Source organism: Orcinus orca, chromosome 17, assembly GCF_937001465.1.
Source record: "Orcinus orca chromosome 17, mOrcOrc1.1, whole genome shotgun sequence".
Lineage (NCBI taxonomy): Eukaryota > Metazoa > Chordata > Mammalia > Artiodactyla > Delphinidae > Orcinus > Orcinus orca.
In genome coordinates, this window is record NC_064575.1 from 39,220,989 (window position 1) to 39,242,931 (window position 21,943).

Consider the following 21,943-nt stretch of genomic DNA (forward strand, 5'->3'; position numbering starts at 1 on the left):
CCAATTCTAAGGAAGTAATTGGTTGGTTGGTATGAGAGATGGTGTGGCTTCCAAAGGTGAAAAGTATTATTTTGTTGTAATTTCCGGCTACCTAAGGATGGGAGAGGCCCGGGACACTGCAGTCAGTATATTATGTGGAGCAGGTTATATTGTGGTTTATTTATGAACTTTTACATGTTTATTTTCTTCTTTGCGGTATGCGGGCCTCCCACTGTTGCGGCCTCTCCCGTTGAGGAGCACAGGCTCCGGATGCGCAGGCTCAGCGGCCATGGCTCACGGGCCTAGCCACTCCGCGGCATGTGGGATCTTCCCGGACTGGGGCACGAACCCATGTCCCCTGCATAGGCAGGCAGACTCTCAACCACTGCGCCACAAGGGAAGCCCACGTGTTTATTTTCTATGCAAGTTTGTGTGCTCCTTTTTGAGTTTTGGTAGATAAGTGTTTTGTAACTTTGGAATACTTGGAGTTATATACATACATATATATATATATATATTCTAATGTAGTAGTTAAAGCCGTGGAGAGTGTACTAATCTACCTAGGTTCAAATTCTGGCTTTACCCTATGACTTCCCTGTGGCTTCCTCTGCTCACCTATTAAAAAGGAGGATAATAAGACTGCTGTGGTGAGTTACATACTAAGTGCTATTTAAGCATTTGCTATAATGATCATGTATACTCAAAGGCAAGGAACTTGCCCCTTGATCGTCTCTGTATTCCTAGTGCTTTCCTAGTGCATTGTCTTAGGATAGAGATAGCTCAGTATAGTTCTTCTCACTATAAAGTACTGTTACGTTGAAAGTCTTTGCTTGTGTACTAGTAATCTATGACATATCTGCTGAGGACAAGGAAAGGAATAGTTTTAAAACTGCAATGGATAACAAAAGATTGTATGATGTAATGCCTTTATTATGTAATTATAAAACTAACAAATGATCATGGTAGAAAATATGAAAAACTCCTAGACAAAAGAGAGATCAACAAAATTTGGAGTAACTTTCAGAGTGTAGAGTTGTCTGTGAATATTAGTGCTTTCATATTTTCCAGGACTTTCAGTAGACTCTGCTTCTTAAGAGTCTATTCATGATATTTTACTTTAATGATGTTTTCATCATGGGGACACACACACAGAGAAATCTGTCAAAAAAAAAAGGCATGTAAATCACTGATGTTTCAGATAGCCACATGAAATAAAGTGAGAAAGGTCAACAAGCTGAAAGAATGTGGAGTAGCATCTCCTTAATTGATTACATAACTCTGATAATTACCTCTTTGTGGATAAAGTAATTAATGGGGAATCTAATTCAAGAAAAATGTATGAACTTCAAGCCTTCTCAAAGCCAAGTATTTCTTTCCACAAAAGGTTACTTTCCTCGGCCATTCTTCCTTATTACCAGACAGGGAAAGAGTATTGTATGGCAAAGGATCTTCCAGAAGGAGGGTGCTTCCCACACTGATTGTCATAAATGACTTCGGAATTACTGTTGCTGTATTACCAAAATCTTAAACTAGGATATTTTTGACAAATGCGGTTCTTAGTTAATTTTTAGAGCTACAAACTGTCAGATGGCTCTGAAATAACAATTGTCTGGCTATTCTTCAGGGTGATCACAATATGGTAATGACCTTGAGGTATGACTAAAAAGCAGGAAGGTGTGAGTCTTCCTTTGGTGACAGAGTGAAATGCGAGTTGGAGTTGGAGTTGGAAAAGAGGCCCACAACCAAGTGATAGAGAAGGAAATGTGAGGTCATTGGTGAAAAACCAGGTTGAAGTTAAGGTGAAGAGGCATGAGGAAATGGGCAACTGTTCCAGTATTACAAAGATCATCAAGAAGCATATCCATGAATGTGGTTTGTATTGCAATCTGCTGAAAAAGGGACAAATATCCTGGCCTGGCCTTCATGGAGATTATATTTTATTGATTCTGATAATAGATTATTGTTGAAAAGGGCCTCCTATAAATTATAACCATGCAAAGGCAGCAAGATAATTTATTTTTCTTTATGTACGTGTTTCTCATTCCTACTCACTTCTATCTTAGGGGAAGAGAAAATCACACACAAAAAATGTCAAGTCTCAGCTATTCCTTTTCAAAATAAGTTTTTTCCAAATTCCAGTGGAGGCAATAGGTTAACTGTTAAGCTTTGTAAGGCCCAAAAAGCTAGATTTTTACAAAGTGTAGCCAAATTCCATTCCATAAATAATAGCTTTGGAAAGAATATGTGGTGATGCAAAGTTGGAAAAAGCTGGTTTTCCTTCCGTGAATGGCTTCACTGTCTTGGGAGAAGAGGCAGAGAAGAAATCAAAGTAATTAAACATGGGGTGAGTTTTCCTGATAGGGGACTCTAGTGCTTTAAAATAGACTAGATAATCCTAGGGATAATCTGAGGGTAGAACAGACCAATGCCTCATTTCCAATCTGGTACCCTGGGAGAAAACAGTGTATTTCCTTTGAGGTCTTGAGAGGTTTTTCTTCTGCTTTGTTTTGGTTTTGCTTCATTTTGTAATCAACCTTATTAAGGTATCATTTACATACAATAAAATGCAGACATTTTTAGTCAACGGTTCAGTGACTTTTAATTAATGTATACATTTGTTTAACTACCACCCCCATAAAGATAGATAACAATTCTAAAACCCTAGAAAGTTTCCTCCTAGGCTTTTGCAAAAGTATCCCCATCTCCAACCCAAGGCAACCACGGATCTGTTTTTTATCTTTAGAGATGACTTTTGCCCAGTTTACAATTTCATGTAAGTTGAATAATACAGTGGGTGCCCTTCTGATCTGGCTTCACTTGCTCAGCATATGGTTTTTGAGATTCATTCATGTTGGGATGTTTTAAACCAGGACTTTAGCCTGGGTGGCTGATGTTGTCTGAAGGCACCTATAGGTACATCTGAGTCTCTGGCATTGTCACTGTCTGTTCTTGGCTCAGTATTTTCAACTTTACTAAGAAGCACAAGGTTGAAGTAAGGAAGATCATTGTCAGTATAATGGAGGTGAAGTGGGTTCTGTTATATAATATTGTCAGCAAATATTGACCTGCTTGGAATCATTGTGTTGATAATCGACAAAGATTCTCTTCCTCCAAAAGGCTTGATACTATAAAACTTCTAAAGGACGCTGTCCTAGGACCCTTCTTTTAGTTTTCATATTTTGGGAAACATTTCTGGAAAATTCAAATGCTCCCAACCTGAAAGAAGCAATTATTCACCTGAAGGCTAACTCTGCTAAAGTTGAGTTGTCCGACCTTTACATGCTGATAGAACCCAAATAGCCTTGCAAAACAATGCTCTCTTATTGGATATAAGCATATAGATTGTTTAAGGTGGACGTGTGTATGCAGTAAAGTGAAAAAACAAAGAATCTTTGAGTTTCCCTTGCTCTTTTTTTTATTTTTCATTAAGTTTCTATAGCGTATGCTAATAGCTCAGGGAAACCTCAGGTTAGTTTTAGGTCCACTCTTTACGTAAATGTTGAAGTACTCCATACCCACCTTTTTTCTACCTTCCTTCTTTTCTTCCATCTTTCCTTTCTAACTCCTTATAATCCATTATACTTAATCCTGCATTTGCTGAGGTGGAAATTAGTGTAGGAAAATACTGTGAAATTTTGCTGTTCAGAATGCATGTTGACCAAATTCTATATTGAGAAAAGGTCTGAATTTACCCAGAGTAACGCTTTCTCAGAGTCTTTGAATAAATGCCGTAGAAAGTGGGCTATATATAATATCCTGACAGGTATGTAGAACTCATAGCAATTGCCCTAAAGAGCTTACCTAGCGTAGATGCATATGAATGCATTGAATGATTGTTTTATTGGCAGCAGTGCCAACATACACAGTCTGTTTTATTTTATATCATTCTCATTACCTGCTGTTTACTACTGTATACATTGCTAATGGTGTGGTTTCTATGGCTTGTGAATTTCACAGCCAAATAATATGTTATTTATTGCACACTTTAGTGTAGAAGATGGAGACTCCATAACTTTTCATGTGTTCTTTGCCCCTTTAGAATGTATTACACTGAGATCAGGCAAAGTAATAAATTTATTTCAAATGTGCGTGATAGCTAAACATCAATTAGGACTGATGGGCAATATTTCTGCTTCCAGCAACATAACAGTTTTTAAAGACTAAGCCATTGAACGTGGAGTCACTGAACATGGGACTCAGTTCACTGGGATCCTTCTTAGAAAAATAAAGGACAACTTGAATTGGATTTGTGTGGCTTATTCAAGTAGTAACTAATCACCTACATCTTGGTGAACTTAATTTGTCACAGTCGTTTGGTATTTTATTAACTCTCTTCCCCTTCTTCCCCCGACTCTCACGAGAACGGATCATGAGTATCTTAAAACATATTAAGTCATCTTCCATCCCTGTTAATCTAACTACAAAAGCACACTTTCCTGATCCAATGTAACTTACTGTCTTTTAGAGTGGCTGGGGTTTTAATTCTCTACAAAATTAAAACCAGCAAAGAGAAACATTTTCAAGGAGCCACCACATTGTAGCCCTTTAGAAAGAAAACTTTAGAATTAAGGGCAACTATATCATTTTATAGCTAAAGCACCTGAGGCCTAAAGTAGGAAGGTAACCATCAAGGTCAGGGAAGGGGTGGAAGATCAGGTTTCAAGCTGATGAAGAGTCTATAGGGACTCAATCTGAGCAGGTCAAAAACTGAAAGGAGACCACAAATGTTCTGGGAAGGCTGGCATCTGGCCTCAAGTGTGGCATTCCGACAGGGAGTACTAGGTAGACTAGTACACTCTCCACGGCTTTAACTACTACATTAAAAAAAATATATATATATATATATGTATATAACTCCAAGTATTCCAAAGTTACAAAACACTTATCTACCAAAACTCAAAAAGGAGCACACAAACTTGCATAGAAAATAAACACGTGGGCTTCCCTTGTGGCGCAGTGGTTGAGAGTCTGCCTGCCTATGCAGGGAACACGGGTTCGTGCCCCAGTCCGGGAAGATCCCACATGCCGCGGAGTGGCTAGGCCCGTGAGCCATGGCCGCTGAGCCTGCGCATCCGGAGCCTGTGCTCCTCAACGGGAGAGGCCGCAACAGTGAGAGGCCCGCATACCGCAAAGAAGAAAATAAACATGTAAAAGTTCATAAATAAACCACAATATAACCTGCTCCACATAATATACTGACTGCAGTGTCCCGGGCCTCTCCCATCCTTAGGTAGCCAGAAATTACAACAAAATAATACTTTTCACCTTTGGAAGCCACACCATCTCTCATACCAACCAACCAATTACTTCCTTAGAATTGGAAATTAACCTGAATATCATAAAAAATATATATATAGCATTAATGATGTAGAATCTTTGTTTAAAGACAATAACTTCCATAGCAGAGGGAACTTTACCATTGCAGGCTTCCGATAACCTCTATATTTCTCAGATTTCATGCTAAATCATAAAATGCCATATTGTGTCTGAAGCTATTTTTTTCAATAGTCCATTTTCTTAAATGGACGAGCAAAGCCGTAAATACTGAGGAACATTTTGGCTCCCAAATCCTAAAGCCATTCTGATTATGCCTGGGTGATCATGGGGACGTCATCGGAACTACCAGAGGACTGACTGAAATACCAGTGTTCTGGCCAGCTTACAAATTAGAAATTATACAGAATCCAATTTTATTTTTTTGTTAAGTAATTCCTATGAGGCTTTTGGGATGTCAGTGTAAAGTCCTTTCGTGTGTAATCTTTATCCGTTAGATAGGGAACAATGCCAATCCCCGTCATAAATACTTTCACAACCTGACACTGAAAATCCATTGCAGGGCATAGGACCTGCAAATAGGATGTGAATCACACACATCCACTCATTCAGACAATCCACAAATATTCATTTTTAAGTCTACTATATGCCAATAATGTACCGGCCTCTCAGATGCTAAACCATGCTAAATGCTGAAACAGACATACTCAGTTCGGGCCCTCCTGGAACTTATTACCTACAGAAGTGCCTTCGTTGTAAATGGTCAGGTCTCAGCCAATGCTATTATCATCAGCAGGTGACCAAAGGATAGAGCTTGCTTCCCTTCAGAGGTACAAAACAGTTCTTACACCTGAATGGGATGCAAAGAATAATCTGACTTCTGTTCACCAGGGGATGAATTGAACTGTCCTTGCGGAAGAGATAACAGATGGTGTGAACCCCAGATCCTAGAAACGGGCCAGGCACACGATGAGTGTTCAGCTTTTCAAAAACAAATGAACAATCACTTCCTCTCCTAGATCTTTACACCCTTCTTCTGTTGGCTACTTTCTCTCAGCTTATAAACATCCTCAAATATACCCACTTAAAAAAACTCTCAGACCTATGATTCTTTGGATATTCTTGTGGATAACCTAAGTCTCTACCATGCCATCAAACACCTGTCCTCCCAAAAGCCCACATCTGTACCTTGGGCCCAGACCTGTCTACCAGGCCCCTCTAAAGCACTGAAGATGAAGTAAGATCCTCTTGCCACCCCCAATCCCTTTCTACTGTGCTCTGTATCTCTCAAAAAGATGCAGCTGTAAACTGTCACCCACGCTTGCTGCCCTCCCTTTTCTAACTGGTCACCAGGCCTCACCCATTCTCTCTCAGATCTGCAAAACCCGGTCCCACCTTTTATAACTTAAGTGGGACCCTTAGATTACAATTCACCCTGCACCCAATCAACTGCCTTCCACATGGAGGTCCAAGTGAGCCTCTAAACCAGAATTCCATTTCACTGTTCTTTGGTGTTTCCCGCAGCCTTCAGGATAAACATCCAAACTTCTGACAGGACAAACAAGGCGCCTTTCTGTTGGGCCCCACTAAGTTTTCAGTATCGACTCTCATTTCTTTCCCAAACCCTGAGTTCCAGTCCTGTACATTAGTTTTGCCATATTTTCTTACATTTCTCAAACTTCAACACACACTGCTTTCTCCTGCCACCCCAGGAGCTGCTACATATCCTTTAGAAAGGACGGCACTTCCTCCAAGAATCCTACCCTGAACTTGCCCTTCCAAGTTTCTGTGCTCTGCAAAGGGGAAAGATGGCGGGGAGGGATACATTAGGAGTTTGGCATTAACATATACACACGACTATATATAAAATAATCAACAAGGACCTACTGCATAGCACAGGGACCTCTACTCCATATCCTGTAACAAAGTGTACGGGAAAAGAATCTGAAAAGGAATGGATATATGTATAACTGAATCACTTTACTGTACACCTGAAACTAACACAATATTGTATATCAACTATCCTCCAATATAGAATAAAAATTAAATCAAAGAAAAAAGAGATTCTGTGCTCTGTAGCAGCAGAACTCACTTCTTCCAGAGCACTGACTCCTGTGCTTGTGTTTACTTGCTGCCCAGTAGAAGGGAAGATTACCTAGGGCAGAAGCATGGTCTCCAGCAGCCCTTGGTTCTGACAACTCATTCAAGTGCCAGGATACTTTACACACACAACCTGCTTAATTAATTCTAAGAACCCACAGAAAGAGTGGTTTTTAATGTCATTTTACAAGTGTGGGGATTGTAGTGCAAAAGAAACCTGTCCAGGCCACAGAGAGCATAAGCTCTGGAATTCAAACCCTAAGCTGCCTTGACACCGGTGCTCTTCCCACTATATATGATACACCTATTGAAAAAAAATTTTTTTTTCCTGAGCCCCGTTTGAATGGAAAGGAAATGAAGCTGGGATATATCCATTTCCTAATCGCTTTGGTGTGTACCAGGCAAAGTCATTCAACAGACCAGGTAACATCTGTGCAACAATTAACGATACTCCAAACTGCGCTAAGTGTTCTACTTTGTAGAGTCTAGAAGCATTAACACAGTGCATCCTTGTAACCGCCACAGAGGCTGGGTCCTGTTAAGCCCACGCTACAGATGAGAACACTGAGACCTTGAAGCCTTAAGGCACTCGGCCGGGGTCACCGAGCTGGCAGGAGTCCTAGGCCGCACGCCCCGTCTAGTGCACGTACACCCGGTCACTGGGCACCGGTTCTAGTGCCCACCCTCCACCTTCAACCATTTAAAACCCCGCTTCTCAGCGCCCACACGAGGGCCCCTGGAAGCGGGAAGTACAAACCTGTCTCGACAAGCCGTGGCTGGAAGAAGCTCTGGATACAGATCAGGGGCAGAGGGTGCTCAGGAGTGGCGCCCAGCCTACCCCGCGGAGGCGGTCGGCGTTAAGTCCAGCAGGCCCTCCCTCAGGGAAGCCCGCACGGAGGGCAGAGGCACCGAGTCCTGCAGCGCGCACAGGTCCTCAGAGCGCGAGAAGGAGAAGGAGTCGGCCGTGCTGTCCGGGCGCAGCTTCACCGAGTGATCATGGCCTGAGCGCGGCCTCGGGGACGCTGGCTGCAGACAGGATGCCCACACCCGCCTGTGGGTCCCGGCTCGCCTCCCAGCCCCTCGGGCGCCCGCCGCCCGGCGGCTGCGACCCGGCAGCTGCGGCCCCGCATCGTGCGCAGGACCGGCGTCGCAGCCAGAAGACATAGGGCCACGGGCCCCAGCTAGGCCGAGCCCTCCATGCCGCGCTCCGGAGCCCACGCGCGGCCTGGTGTTGGCGCGGGCATCAAGGCCCTCCCGAGCCGCGGGGTTGCGGCTTAAGCCTCCGGGCGGGCCCGTGGGGGCGGGGCTCGAGGACTTCTGCGCGCTCGCCGTGCGTCCGCACGCAGACCCGCCTCCCATGACGACGCGGCTTGAGGAGCAGCACGCAGACCCGCCTCCCCTGACGACGCGGCCTGAGGAGCGGTGTCGGCAGCTTCGAGACTACGGCAGCGCAAAAGGTAGGAGGTGTGGAGAATTTGGGGTTTCCAAAAAGCGTTTGCTGACTGCTCCAAACAAAAGTGAGACATGGTTGTATCAGTGCATTTTAAAAGTAGTTAAACTCCCGCAAAGTGTCTGTGCTCGCTCCGCCCAGGAGAGAGCGTGAACTCCGTGAGGGACGCAGGAAAGGCTGAGTGAACGTCTGCCTGTGGTCCCTTACCTGGTGCACAGGTGTGTGGATTTCTGCGGAGAGCTCTTAATTTCTGTCGTTTCTGCTGACTTGACACGGTGGTTGGCAAACGGTGACGTGTTCCGTGCATTCAGGACATGATCGTGGTTCCTAATAATCACTTTGTTTTGTCCTGACACCTCCACAGAGAATTTACTACTGAATATCCACTTTAGAGAAGAGAAAGTGAGGCGTAGGAAGTGAAGTGACTGAGTAAGAGGAAGGACTCAGACAATTGGTGTTAGTAAATTAACCCTGCAAGGAGGCCGTTAGCCTGCGGTGGCTCTAGCGATGCGGCCGCCTACTTAAACCAACCAAAATCTAAGCCTGTCAGCGCCTCAGGGTGACGAACAGCGCTGAGGACACCCAGTCACAAACCACCAACTAGGCGTTAAAGCCATAGCAAATCACTCGTTTCCTTGCTTTGCTTCTGCCCTTTTAAAATAAACATCTCTGCAGCTCCTGTGGCTGGAGTGCTCCTCACCTCTTCCGCTTTGTGGTGCCTGAATTGAATCTATTTTTGCGCACATAAAGTGTTAAAATTTTAAATATGCCTCAGTTTGTCTTCTAAGATTGGCCGTAGAAGTTGGATTTGTGTCCAGTTTCTAGAGCAGTGGTCGTCCTCTGGTCAGGCCTTAGGCGTTACGTGTACAATGTTCCTCTTCTACCACCACCTTCTGGATGCCTCCACCCACTACCAGCTCCCATGCATCAGTTCCCCTAGGTGTGGTCAGCAATGGGTTTTACATGCAGCGTGCTCACATTATAACATCCGCAGACACTCCTCCGTCCTCCAGCCAGCGTGTGAAGTGAAACATTACCATTCCTGTTGAAGAGTCTCAGGGGTGACCACTTTCCCAAGCACAGCAATTCCCCAGCTGACCCTGGGTAACCACTCCTCTGAACTTGGTCTCCATCAGTGGCATGGATGTCTTTCTATGTAGGCTACAATTTTAAGTATTCTTAAACTGCACATCGTATTCTATTTTGTTTTCTCTTGTTACTTGCCTTATTTAGTGTTATCTTTGCTAGGTTCATCCATGCTGACACGTAAAGATCTGTCTAGTTCGTGTACTTTCCTCGCTACGTAGGATTCCCATGTAGGGAAATCCGATAATTTATATGTGCATTTTCCTGTTGATGGACATTTAAATTGTTTCGAATTTTAAGTATGAGTTCTTTTTAAAAAAATTTTTATATCCTTTTTAAAGGTTACTTTACATTTACAGTTATTACAAAATATTGGCTATATTCCCTGTGTTGTACAATACATCCTTGAGCCTGTCGTACACCCAGTAGTTTACATCTCTCACTTCCCCACCCCTGTATTGCCCCCTCCTCCCCCTCCGCACTGGCAACCATTAGTTTGTTCTCTATATCGGTGACTCTCCTTCTTTTTTGTTACATTCGTTCAATTGTTGTCTGTTTTAGATTCCATATATAGGTGATATCCTACAGTGTTTCAGAGTTCAAAAGACTCTCACGACAGAAGCCAAAAGGTAAGAGCCATTTTACATTGATAAAAAGCATTTTAACTATGTAGAAGCAGAAAATGAAAAGAAAGAAGTTTGCATTACATTTAATAAAAGCTTAGGGAGATCTTTGTGGTATATTAGTGAACTTATTTGTGGAAATTTAGCCATGTACATTGTGTTGGAGAGGCACCAAGAGTTCAAGGACTCTCACAATTTGAGTACACAATTGCCTTACTTGTAGGCATGGTGGCAGCCATTTACATAACAGTGATTTGGAGGATGTTGTGTTAGTCAGCTCTTGCTGTGATAATGCTTTGGAACAAATCGACCCAAAACTCAGTTCCATAAACAAGAATTTATTTTTCTTGGACCTATTGGCTAGCTGCAGTGGCTCTCTTTTAGACCTCTAGATGGCTGGTTTTGCTCCGTGTTTTGGGTCAGTTTGAGGTCTGTAACACACATGTTCCTCTGGAGCCCAACTGTGAGGCCGCAGCTCCCAGGCCCCGTCTTCTCACAAAGTTCACTGAAACATAAGAGGTGAGCCCAACTGCACAAGCCCATTTAAGGCCTCTGCTGCTCAATGAAGGCCATCATGTCTGCTCACACTTCATTGGCCAAAACATGTCACAGATCTAAGCTGTATTTAGAATATGTGTATTTGTTTAAAGTTGGGTGCCCTCACAGAAGAATATTGCCTTTTGGACAGTGTTACCTTAGCATTTTCATTGGCATTTGCAAACGTGATAAGCGCCGTGTGCACTTTTTCACCTTTGAGAACTTTCTGAAATTGTGGGACCATTTCTATTGGAAAAGAGGAAGGTACACTTTAGAACTCAACTCTAGTTATGGCATTGTTGGGAGAAGAATTAATGAGATAAGGTCAATACAAGTGAAAGATTTGGGATCACATATTCATCATTAACATTAGCATTCTACAGAACATTCCTGGAGAATTGTGATGCTTGCTTTATGTGATTTCTATCATAAATCATTAGAATTTGACCAAGACACTTCAGTGAAACATACATCATACAGCACATCGCATTTTAGTTTTTCCTACCACTCCACAACTTGTCATCAATACTTCACCATAACTCAGAAGCAGAAACAGAAACTGAGTGAGTTCACTGTTAGCAGACGGGCTTCACAAGCAATACTAGTGGAAGTTCTTCAAATGATAGCAGACAGTAACTCAAGCCATAAAAACAAAACAAAGAATGCTGACTAGAGCAGTTGTGTAGGGAATTATAAAAGATACTGTAATTTCAAATTTCTTCTCTTAACAAATTTAAAAAGTAAGTGCCTAACCAATATGACTATATTTGGATTGTTCTCTATATAACATAAAAAAAATCATATATTTGATGATATGGCACAACGAAGGCAGTGAGAACAAAGCTGTGTTAGAATAAAAATGACAGTAGATCATAAGCTGAATCCGCAGGAAGAAAGGAAGAGAACCAGCAATGGTAAATAGATTACCCGACAAACTCAAAAATATTTATTTGCTCAACTTTCTTCTCTAAGCTCTTTGAGAAAATAAGCTTGTGAGAAGTAATTATTATAATATGTTGTTAAGTATGTAACATATATAAATGTAATAAAAACAAAAAAGAGGGGAAGGCATACAGCTCTATAAAAGTACAGTTTCTGTTTCTATCTGGAATGAACCTAGTAAAAATCTGAAGAGATTCTGAGATGTATTCCATAAGCCCTAGTGCAGCCATTACTCAAACAATGTGGTTAAAAATCATTAAAGGAATTACATGTTACAGCAGAAGATATCTACTTACTATAAAAGGAAAATGGAGGAACAACAACAATAACAAAAAAACAAAAACATGAGACATGTAGAAAACCAAAGGTAAAATGATAGACATAAATAAATCCTACCATATCAATAATAAAAACTAAATGTAAATGAATTAAACAGTACAATCAAAAGGCAGATATTGTCGAACTGGGTATTAAAAAAGGTTTTCTATAGGAGACACTGCTTGGATTCAAAAGTCTAATGTGTACAAAGTAAAAGGATGAAAAAATATACCTCATGCAAATAGCAACCGTAAGCATTGCTGAAGTGGCTATACTAATACCAGAAAAAATAGACTTTAAAACAAACAAAAAGGTTACTAGATATGAAAAGGAACATTTTATGATAAAGAAAGGGAAGATACAAAAATCTTTAACATATTTGCCCTGAATAAAGTAAAACCAAAATACATGAAGAAGAAAATACCAAAATCCATGAAGAATTGAAGGAAGAAATAGATAATTGCACATCATTAGTTAGAGGCTTCAGTACTCCACAGTCAATAATGGATAGAACAGTTAGGCAGAAGATCAACAACGATATAGAAGACTTGGACGAGACTATGAATTAACAAGACCTAATAAATGTTTATAGAACACTCAACCAAACAGTAAAATACTCATCCTGCTCAACTACATGTGAAACGTTTTCCAGCATAGATGACATGCTAGGCTGTAAGAGAAGAGATTGAAACCCACATACATTGCTGGTGGGAGTGTAAAATGGTGCGGCCATTTTACAAAACAGCTTGAGAGTTCCTGCAAGTGTTAAACATAGAGTTACCCTATGACCCAGCAGTTCCACTACTAAATATATACCTAAGAGAAATAAAAACTTATGTCTGCACAAAAGCTTGTACGTGAATGTTCATAGAAGCCTATTTCTAAAAACAAAAGGTGGAAATAATTCAAATGACAACCGGATAAATGAATAAACAAAATGTGGAATATCCATACAGTAGAATAGCATTCAGCTATAGAAAGGAATGATCTACTGATCCATGTTACAACATGGATGAACCATGAAAGCATTATGTAAAGTAAAAGCAGCCACTCACAAAAGATCACATATTGTACGGTCCCATTTATATGAAATGCCCAGAATAGCAAATCTGTAGAGACAGGAAGTAGATGAGTGGTTGCCTAGGGCTGAGAGGGTTGAGGAGATTGAAAAAAGCTTGTTAATGTGTAATGGGTTTTTTGTGGGGGGACAGAAATCTAAAATTGGATTGTTGTGATGCTTACACAAGTCTTTTAGTGGTTACACTGAGAACCACTGAATTGTATACATTAAAGTGTTGAAATTATGGTATGTAAATTACATCCCAATAAAGCTGTTAAAATTATGATAATTTTATATTTATAAATTTGAAAATTCATCGAAAATGACAAATTCTTAAAAAATGCAAGCTAACAAGACTAACCCAAGAAAGAAAAAATATCTCAAAAACCTATATCTACTGCAAAAGTTGTTTGTATAATTAAGTACCTTTACAGAAAATGATTTCCAGGGATAAATGGCTTTCCAAGTAAATTGTTCCAAATATTTAGGGAAGAAATATTGGTAATCTTACATAAAAATCTTCCAGGAAACAGAAAAGTATATATTGCTCAAAATATTTATAAGGCCAACATAAGCTTCAGATCAAAACTAAAAAGAATATTACAAGAATAGAATCACAGGCCAGTTTCTCTTTTGAACATGCATGCAAAATGTGTAAACAGAAGCACAAACTGTATCCATGGTATGTAAAACAATCATATATCACAATCAAAGTAGCTTTATTCTAGTAATGCAAGGTTGGCTTAATGTTCAAACATGAAACTGATCCCAGGAATGAATTAGAGTGGGAAAAAAGTCATTTAAAACAGAAGCCTTGGGACTTCCCTGGTGGTCCAGTGGTTAGAACTTGGCGCTTTCACTGCTGGGGCCCTGGGGTCTAATTCCCGGTCAGGGAACTAAGATCCTGCAAGCCATGAGGCAGGGCCCCCCCCCCCCGCCAAAAAAAAAGAAAATAAAGAAGACAACCAGGAGAAGCACAAGATCGAATAAACATAACAGATAACAGCTTATGAAAAGTAGGTGAAGATTATAGAATATGCTAAAATTTTAAAACAAAAAAACATTTAAAGATTCAAGAGGATGTGACAAATATTGTACATAGGCAAAAAATAAAATAAAATAAAATATACGGATGATGGGAGCCCAAAAATCCAGATGCCCATGTCCTGTCTCTGAAGATTCTCATTCAGTGGGTTATGGATTTCCTCTATGTTTAAAAACCTACAGGTGTTATAAAGCAGAAACTAAACACCATTGTAAAGCAATTATACTCCACTAAAGATGTTAAAACACAACCAAACAAACCTACAGGTGATTCTGATATGATTCACAGACAATGTAAAGCTTCTGCTTTACAGGAAATAATACCAGATTATTTTGTTATTTTATAGTTATAGTAACAGGTTGTACTATTGACCGGTAAGTCTGATGTCAAAATGCACTCCCCACTAGGGATATAAAAGGAACTAATAGTCTCTACGGCTACTTGGTGGCAGCATGCATGTATTGCAAGGGCAATTATTGTAGGAATCCAAATGAGTAGAACATTTTAGAATTGGAAGACTACATACAGATCATCTAGTCAAGCTTCCAACTATTATAGTTGTGAAAACTAAGGCCCATATAAAAGAAATGATTTATCTCCAAAGAGCGTTAGTGAAAGAGTATGAAATTAAAAATATCTCTGAACTTTTAATTTAGTGCTGTTTTTATTAATCTCATGTATTAGCTTAAACTTCAGTGTGACAGATTTGGGATTGAATTCTTGCTCAGATTTACTGATTGCGTGCCTTTTAGTAAGTTACTAAAACACTTTTTTTTAAAAAAAAAAGATTTATTTATTTATTTTTGGCTGCGTTGGCTCTTCCTTGCCATGCGCGGGCTTTCTCTCGTTGCGGTGAGCGGGGGCTACTCTTTGTTACGGTGCGCGGGCTTCTCATTGTGGTGGCTTCTCTTTGTCGCTGAGCATGGGGTCTAGGTGTGTGGGCTTCAGTAGCTGTGGTTCACGGGCTCTAGAGTGCAGGCTCAGTAGTTGTGGCACATGCTCTTAGTTGCTCCGTGGCATGTGGGAGCTTCCCGGACCAGGGCTCAAACCCGCGTCCCCTGCACTGGCAGGCAGATTCTTAACCACTGCACCACCAGGGAAGCCCTACTAAAACACTTTTAACTTCGCTTTTCACATATGTAAAATGGTGAGCCTTGGCTGATGTAGAATATGAGATAACCTAGCACTGTTCTTAACACATACACGTAGTTAACATTTTTTGGCTCTCATCCCTCTTAAACAGCCTCTATCCTCTTAACAATGAAAGTGTGTTTCAGCTAGCAAAGCACCCCAGAGCTGACCACATTCTGGCAAGAGATATAGGATTCTTTTTCTTGCTGGTGGTTCTTTATACCTGATATTTGAACTGCACTGAAACACGAACATCTCTTGTTTATACTGTATCAATGGATTGATGAATTTGATAGATGAATTTTAAAAAGTAATATGCAGGAAAAAAAAGTAACATGCAGGAATGGAGCTGCCTTACTCTCAAGAAATATAATTCGATAGTGGTGGCTAAAACGATAAACAGTGTTTGGACAGGGAGTCCATATTGGATGTGAACTACTTGTACTCCCATTCGTCTATTAAGAATAAATAGAATCCTTTCAAAATCTGTTTTAAAGCGCAGTTATTTCCTTCTGACTCATTTAAGTTACCTGCAAGAAAAAGACAATCTCCTGAATCCTTGCTTAAGAGGCTTTTAATATAAAGCAGATAATTTTTTGCAACATTTCCCAAACTTTTCATTATCAAATTGGCTGAGGCTTCTCAACGATTATCATTTCACAACAATATCTCCCTTTTCACCTTTTTTAAAAGAATTGGCCTCGTAGATGTGCCCTTAAAACAGAGCTTCACTCTCAACTTATTTTAAATTTTGTATTCAAACAGTATGAAGAAAACAGGATCAGGGAATTCAGCCATAGAAGTGAATGGATTACTGACACATGCTACATCATGGATGCAACTAGGTGAAAGAAGTCAGGCGCGAAAGGCTCTATATTGTATGGTTCCATTTATATGAAATGTCCAGCAGTGGCAAATCCATACACACGGAAAATATTATACATTAGTGGTTTCCAGGGGTTTGGAAGAGAGGGAAATAGGGAATGACTCCTCAAAATGGGTGTATGTTTCCTCTTGGGGTGATGAAAATGTTTTGTGGTTGGACAGTGGTGATAGTTGCACAACATTGTGACAGTAGTAAATTCCACTGAATGGTACAGTGAATTGTAAAATGATCAAAATGGTGAATTTTGTGTTATGTTCATTTTACTACAATAAAAAGGAGAAAGAATTAGGGAAAGACTTAGAGTTTGGGAAACTAAGGTGAACTGGTCAAGAAAAAGACAGCTCTACTGTTCAGTGTTCTCTCAGCTCTCCCAGTGCATTGATCCTCAGCAAAAAGTAGCCTGAACTTGTCGATGATAGTCATTCAACACAGTCCAGGGAAAAGTAAGTAAAATAAAACCCAACTCTTCTTCTTTAGCACATCTGTGAAAGGTTAACTTGCTGCTCAGCCACGTGGACATTCATGAAATCGTTTCACTTTAGGTGTCCTCTACTTCAGTACTTTACTCACAGCTCATTCACACATGTAGGCAACAGCATTCCTTAATTCGATGGAATCTGCAGTGCTGGTTGTGGTGGGTCTCATGAAAAGAAAAGGGAAGGAGGAAAAAGCCTCCACATTGACTTGGTGGTCTTGACGAAATGGATGCAGAAGACAGCTTGAGTGTCAAACTGGAAACTGTTATTTTCCTTTTCCTTTTCTTTTTATCTTTCCTATCAGGTCTTCTGCCCACTTCCCACCCCCTTCTCTCAAACGGGAAAGACACTAATTAGCTGCTTTTTTGTGTTTTTGGTAAAACACCTATTGTTTTGCGTTTCTTGTTGTTCGGTGAACATTATTGTTTTTACTGCCAAATGAGCTTCAGTGGTTGATGTAGGGGGTCTCTTGGGAACTTAACATTTTCCAGTTTAAGTGGAAAAGCTTTTTTGTTTGAATTGGCTTTTACTGGGTGCTTCAAGGTTTGCTCTTGGTTCTTTGAAGGGGGACTGAATAGCACTGTGTTTCCTTTGAGGTTCCAATGAATAAAGGATCCTATGTCCTGGGCACTTTTTGTTGTTTTTGCTGTGTGTCCTCTCTAATAGCCAGATGCAGATTCCAGGAAAATGACATATAAATGAATATAAGTAATCTAATATTTTTACAATTTGCTTTGGCCATACTCCTGGTCTTATTCTACTTGTAGCAGATGGCTTTAAAGAGCATTAGCTATGTATATATTAAAAATAATATAAATATACCAATATTAAATATTATATTGATGTATAAATGTAATATACTAATATTTATATTAATGTATAACAATTATGTATTATATTAATATATATTTTTGCCTAGCATATATTATATACAAAATATATGAGTAATGAAATGTATTTCTATGGTTAATATGTGCATAATATTAATATGATATATCCTATAATATTGATTATAAAACAATTATATCATAATATATAATTATTATCATCTGATATAATACACTATAGTTAATATATTCTGTATAACACAATATATAATGTATTAGTATAATTGTATTATATAATATAAATATAATACATATATAAAACTATATATCTTTTAGCTATACATTACACATACGAGTATGTATAGCTATTTATAATTTTATTTACAAAGGAATCTGGTCATCATAACAATTGATGTAAAAATATGCAATATTTTCAATCAAATGGGCCTTAACCTCACTACCTACACATAACTACTTTTAAAATCTTGAACCCTGTCTAACTCATGCTTCCATATCTCTCAACCTGCTTTTCTACACATGCACGTAGACACACGTTTATACACGATATATATGTATACTACCAGTTTTCAGTTCAATGTATATAAATATATAATATATAATTATATTCCTGTGTATGTATACAAATATAAATCAAAGGTATGTGTATAGGTATGTATTTCATATGTTTATATAAATATATCATACAAATAACGTATGTGTATATAAATACATGACTGTATACATACATACACAGAAATACACTTATTTAAACAAAAGGGACCTAAATAAACATAGTTCTCTAAGAATAAAAGGTTATGTCTCACTCTTTCAATAACAGTTTATAGTTTTCTACTGTATGTGCTTCTGTAATTGTTATGAACATTTCCCATTTTTGTTGAATGTTAAGTTGTTTTAATTTTTTGCCGTTTTTTGTTTTTTGTTTGTTTTTTTGGTACGTAGTCCTCTCACTGTCGTGGCCTCTCCCGTTGCGGAGCACAGGCTCCGGACGCACAGGCTCAGCGGCCATGGCTCACGGGCCCAGCCGCTCCACGGCATGTGGGACCTTCCCAGACCGGGGCACGAACCCGTGTCCCCTGCATCAGCAGGCGGACTCTCAACCACTGCGCCACCAGGTAAGCCCAGTTTTTTGCCATTATTAATGAAGTTCTGAAGAATACGGTGGGCAAGATTACTTGAAAAACTCTCCTAAAAGAAAAGGGTTAGGTATGCTAGGTTAAATGTACACAACTTATTTTTAAGTGCGTGGTTGATTTTGGAAGTGTGCAGTCGAAATTTCCAGGACCCATGAAGGAAGGGTGGTACATGTGTGAGAGTTATAGCTCTATTAAGAGTGCATTGAAGATCTTGATAGCTTAGAACAGAAGCTGGAAATCCTGTTTTTATGGAGCCAAATGGCAAATATTTTAGGCTTTGTAGACCAAAGAGGCAAAATTGAGGATATTATTTAGGTACTTAGGTAACCATTTAAAATGTTACCAGTTAAAACGTGAAAATTATTCATAGCTCATAGGCCATAAAAAATAGGCAGCTGTCTGGATTTGGAATACAGGCCTTAGTTGAATGACACACCTGGTATAGAGACTTGTTTTTAAATGGCCATGACCACATGGGAGGCAGGAGGTAAGACTCCATCCCTACTAGATGGGAAGTTAGAACTAAACCTACCTATCCCTGGCTTCACCTGTAATGAAAGGGTGTGCCAGGAGAAAAAAATATCTGCTGGCAAAGGGAGACTAAGAGCAAATTCTCTTGGCCTCTGCTCTGGGTAGGAAACAGGTAGGAAATCTTGAGAATTCTGAACCGCAGATGTGTGTTCACAGTGTTTGGGTTGCAAATTTATTTGCGGTCTTGCAAACAGAAGCTAAGAAATTAACTTAAAATGCTCCCAAATCGGTGGTATTCCAAACACAAAACTAAACCCTTTCTGGAGAGGTAGACCTTCAACACAGGCCTATAGCGTTCCCACAGATAAAGTTTAGCTAAACGTGAGCTCATGATCTAAATTTACACAATAATGAAGAAATCAGCTACAAGTGGAGAGAATCAGCAAAAACAATCAATACCAGAATTAGATTCCCAAGGCCATCCATCAGATGTTGGAATAATCAGGTGCCAGGCAGAAAATATACATAAAACTAGAACTGAAACAAGGAGCGAGGATGTTTTAAAAGACTGGGTAGGATCCTTCAAACATTTTTAAAGTACATGTCATTGATAAAGCTAAAAACTCGAAGGTCGTGTAATACAGCAGATTAATCGTGGAGAAGAGTGAAATTATGCTGTTTTTAAAAATATGGCAGATCAGATTTCCTGCCTAATTATATAAGTTGATTTATCTTAAAAAATACACAGTATTTTAAAGACTTATTGGCTGTAAAATAAGTTAAGGGTATTTCAAAGGGCTTCTCTGCAAAGAGAAGTGAGAAGTAGCAAAACACAGAAAGTCGAGGGGAAAAAATGTCAGTATATACATTGCTATAGGGTGAGCTAAGCCTTAGGCCAGCAACTGTGAGGAGGAGCTGACCCTTAGATACGTACAACTAAGCTGGAACCTTCAAAAAGTTCAACTGTTTATAAGTAAAAAGATTTATTAAAATTAATAACCAAGTGTTTTAATTGACATCAGAAGAGTAAAACAATAAACCCTGAGAACATAGAAAAATAGACAATAAAGATATGAGCAGAACTTAATAAAACAGAAAAAAGTATAAAATTGAGGTGATTTAGTAAGTAAGTCAAAAGAATATTCTTTGAAAAGATTTAAAAAAACAGACTTTGATTAAGCAAAACAAAAACGTAAGTAAACAATATACAGAAAGAATCAGGACAATGTTATAGCAGAGAGTACAAACAGAGAATATATGAAATGCCAGTAAATTTGAACATTTCTGTAAAGTGGACAATTTCCTAGCTCCTAAAGTTTACCAAAACTGACACAAGAGGAAATTTGTAGCTGGAGTTCTTGCACCAGTAAAGGAATTAAGTCAATAGTTTACAAGCTTTCACCGAGAAAATACCAGACCCGGCCAGATCATTTGGGAGGTGAATTCTATCCAACTTCTGTTAAACAGATAACATCAATATTAACAAAGAAAAACTTCTAGGGAGTAGCAAAGGAAGAATGCTCCTTTATTCATCTTATGAAGTCTATATAATCCTAATACTGAAAATAGATTAGGACTGTAAGGAAAAAGAAATTTACAGGTCAAATTTACTTGTAAATATAAAAGGAAAAATTTTAAACTATGATATTAGCTACCCAAGTTCACTAGAGTAAGAAAAAGCACGAGCAAGTTAGGTCATCCAATGTAGTTTAATGTCAAGAATATATATCAATAGATTGAAATCACCACATTTTATTTCTTTCATGTGTCTCTTTAAAAAATTGGTAAGTACTTATATTGATCTCTCTTGTACTAGGCACTGTGCCAAGTCACTTACATATTTACTCCTTTAAACCTTCTATCATCCCTGGGGGAAAGTTCTATTTTGCTTCCATTTCTTAGCTAAGACTCTAATCCCCAGGAAAGTAAAGCAACATTTGTAGGTTTTTGTGGATGGTCAGTGACGGGACCAGTACAGGAACATCCAAAGTCTGTGCTTGGAAACAGTGCCCCATGTTGACGCTCACATTACAGATGAAAGGAAAGGAACCATGCACTTACCATATAGATTAAATCTCACATTACAGGTTAAAGGAAAGGAACCATGCACTTACATTATAGATTAATACCCACATAACAGGTTAAAGGAAAAAGAAACATGTGCTTCTCTCAAAAGTTGTAAAGAAGGCATATCCATGTCTAAATATATTTCCCAATTTCTTTTGCTTGTTTTCTGACCTTTGTAGTGCATTTTGCCATGAGGAAAATTTTAATTCTTATATAATTAAATGTATCCTTTTTTCTTTGTATCTTAGAAAGGTATTCTTCATGAATAATTTATTTCAAGTCTCCCAGGTTTCTGATACTTTTACACTTTCATTATTTTTTCACTTTTAACTAGTTGCTGTATCTAGAATTTAGTAATTCTATGATAGCCATATTTTCCCACTTTTGTTGAATAATTTTTGCTGCTGATCCAAAACGTGAATTTTATTTTAATCTCAATTCCCTTATGCTCTCGCATCTAATTTTAAGATGCTTCCTATCTCACTGGTTGTTTTGTCTATCTAAAACAAAATGCTAC

General features: G+C 39.2%; 1 protein-coding gene across 1 annotated transcript in view; it reads right to left on the reverse strand.

Moving 5' to 3' along the window:
- Positions 1 to 888: 888 nt before the first annotated feature.
- Positions 889 to 21,943, reverse strand: part of LOC125961815 (metabotropic glutamate receptor 7-like) — a 122,223-nt gene continuing 101,168 nt past the window's right edge. Inside the window, exon 6 of the mRNA XM_049700839.1 lies at positions 889 to 1,137. The gene's annotated coding sequence lies outside the window, so the exon portion shown is untranslated. The remainder of the gene's footprint in view (positions 1,138 to 21,943) is intronic.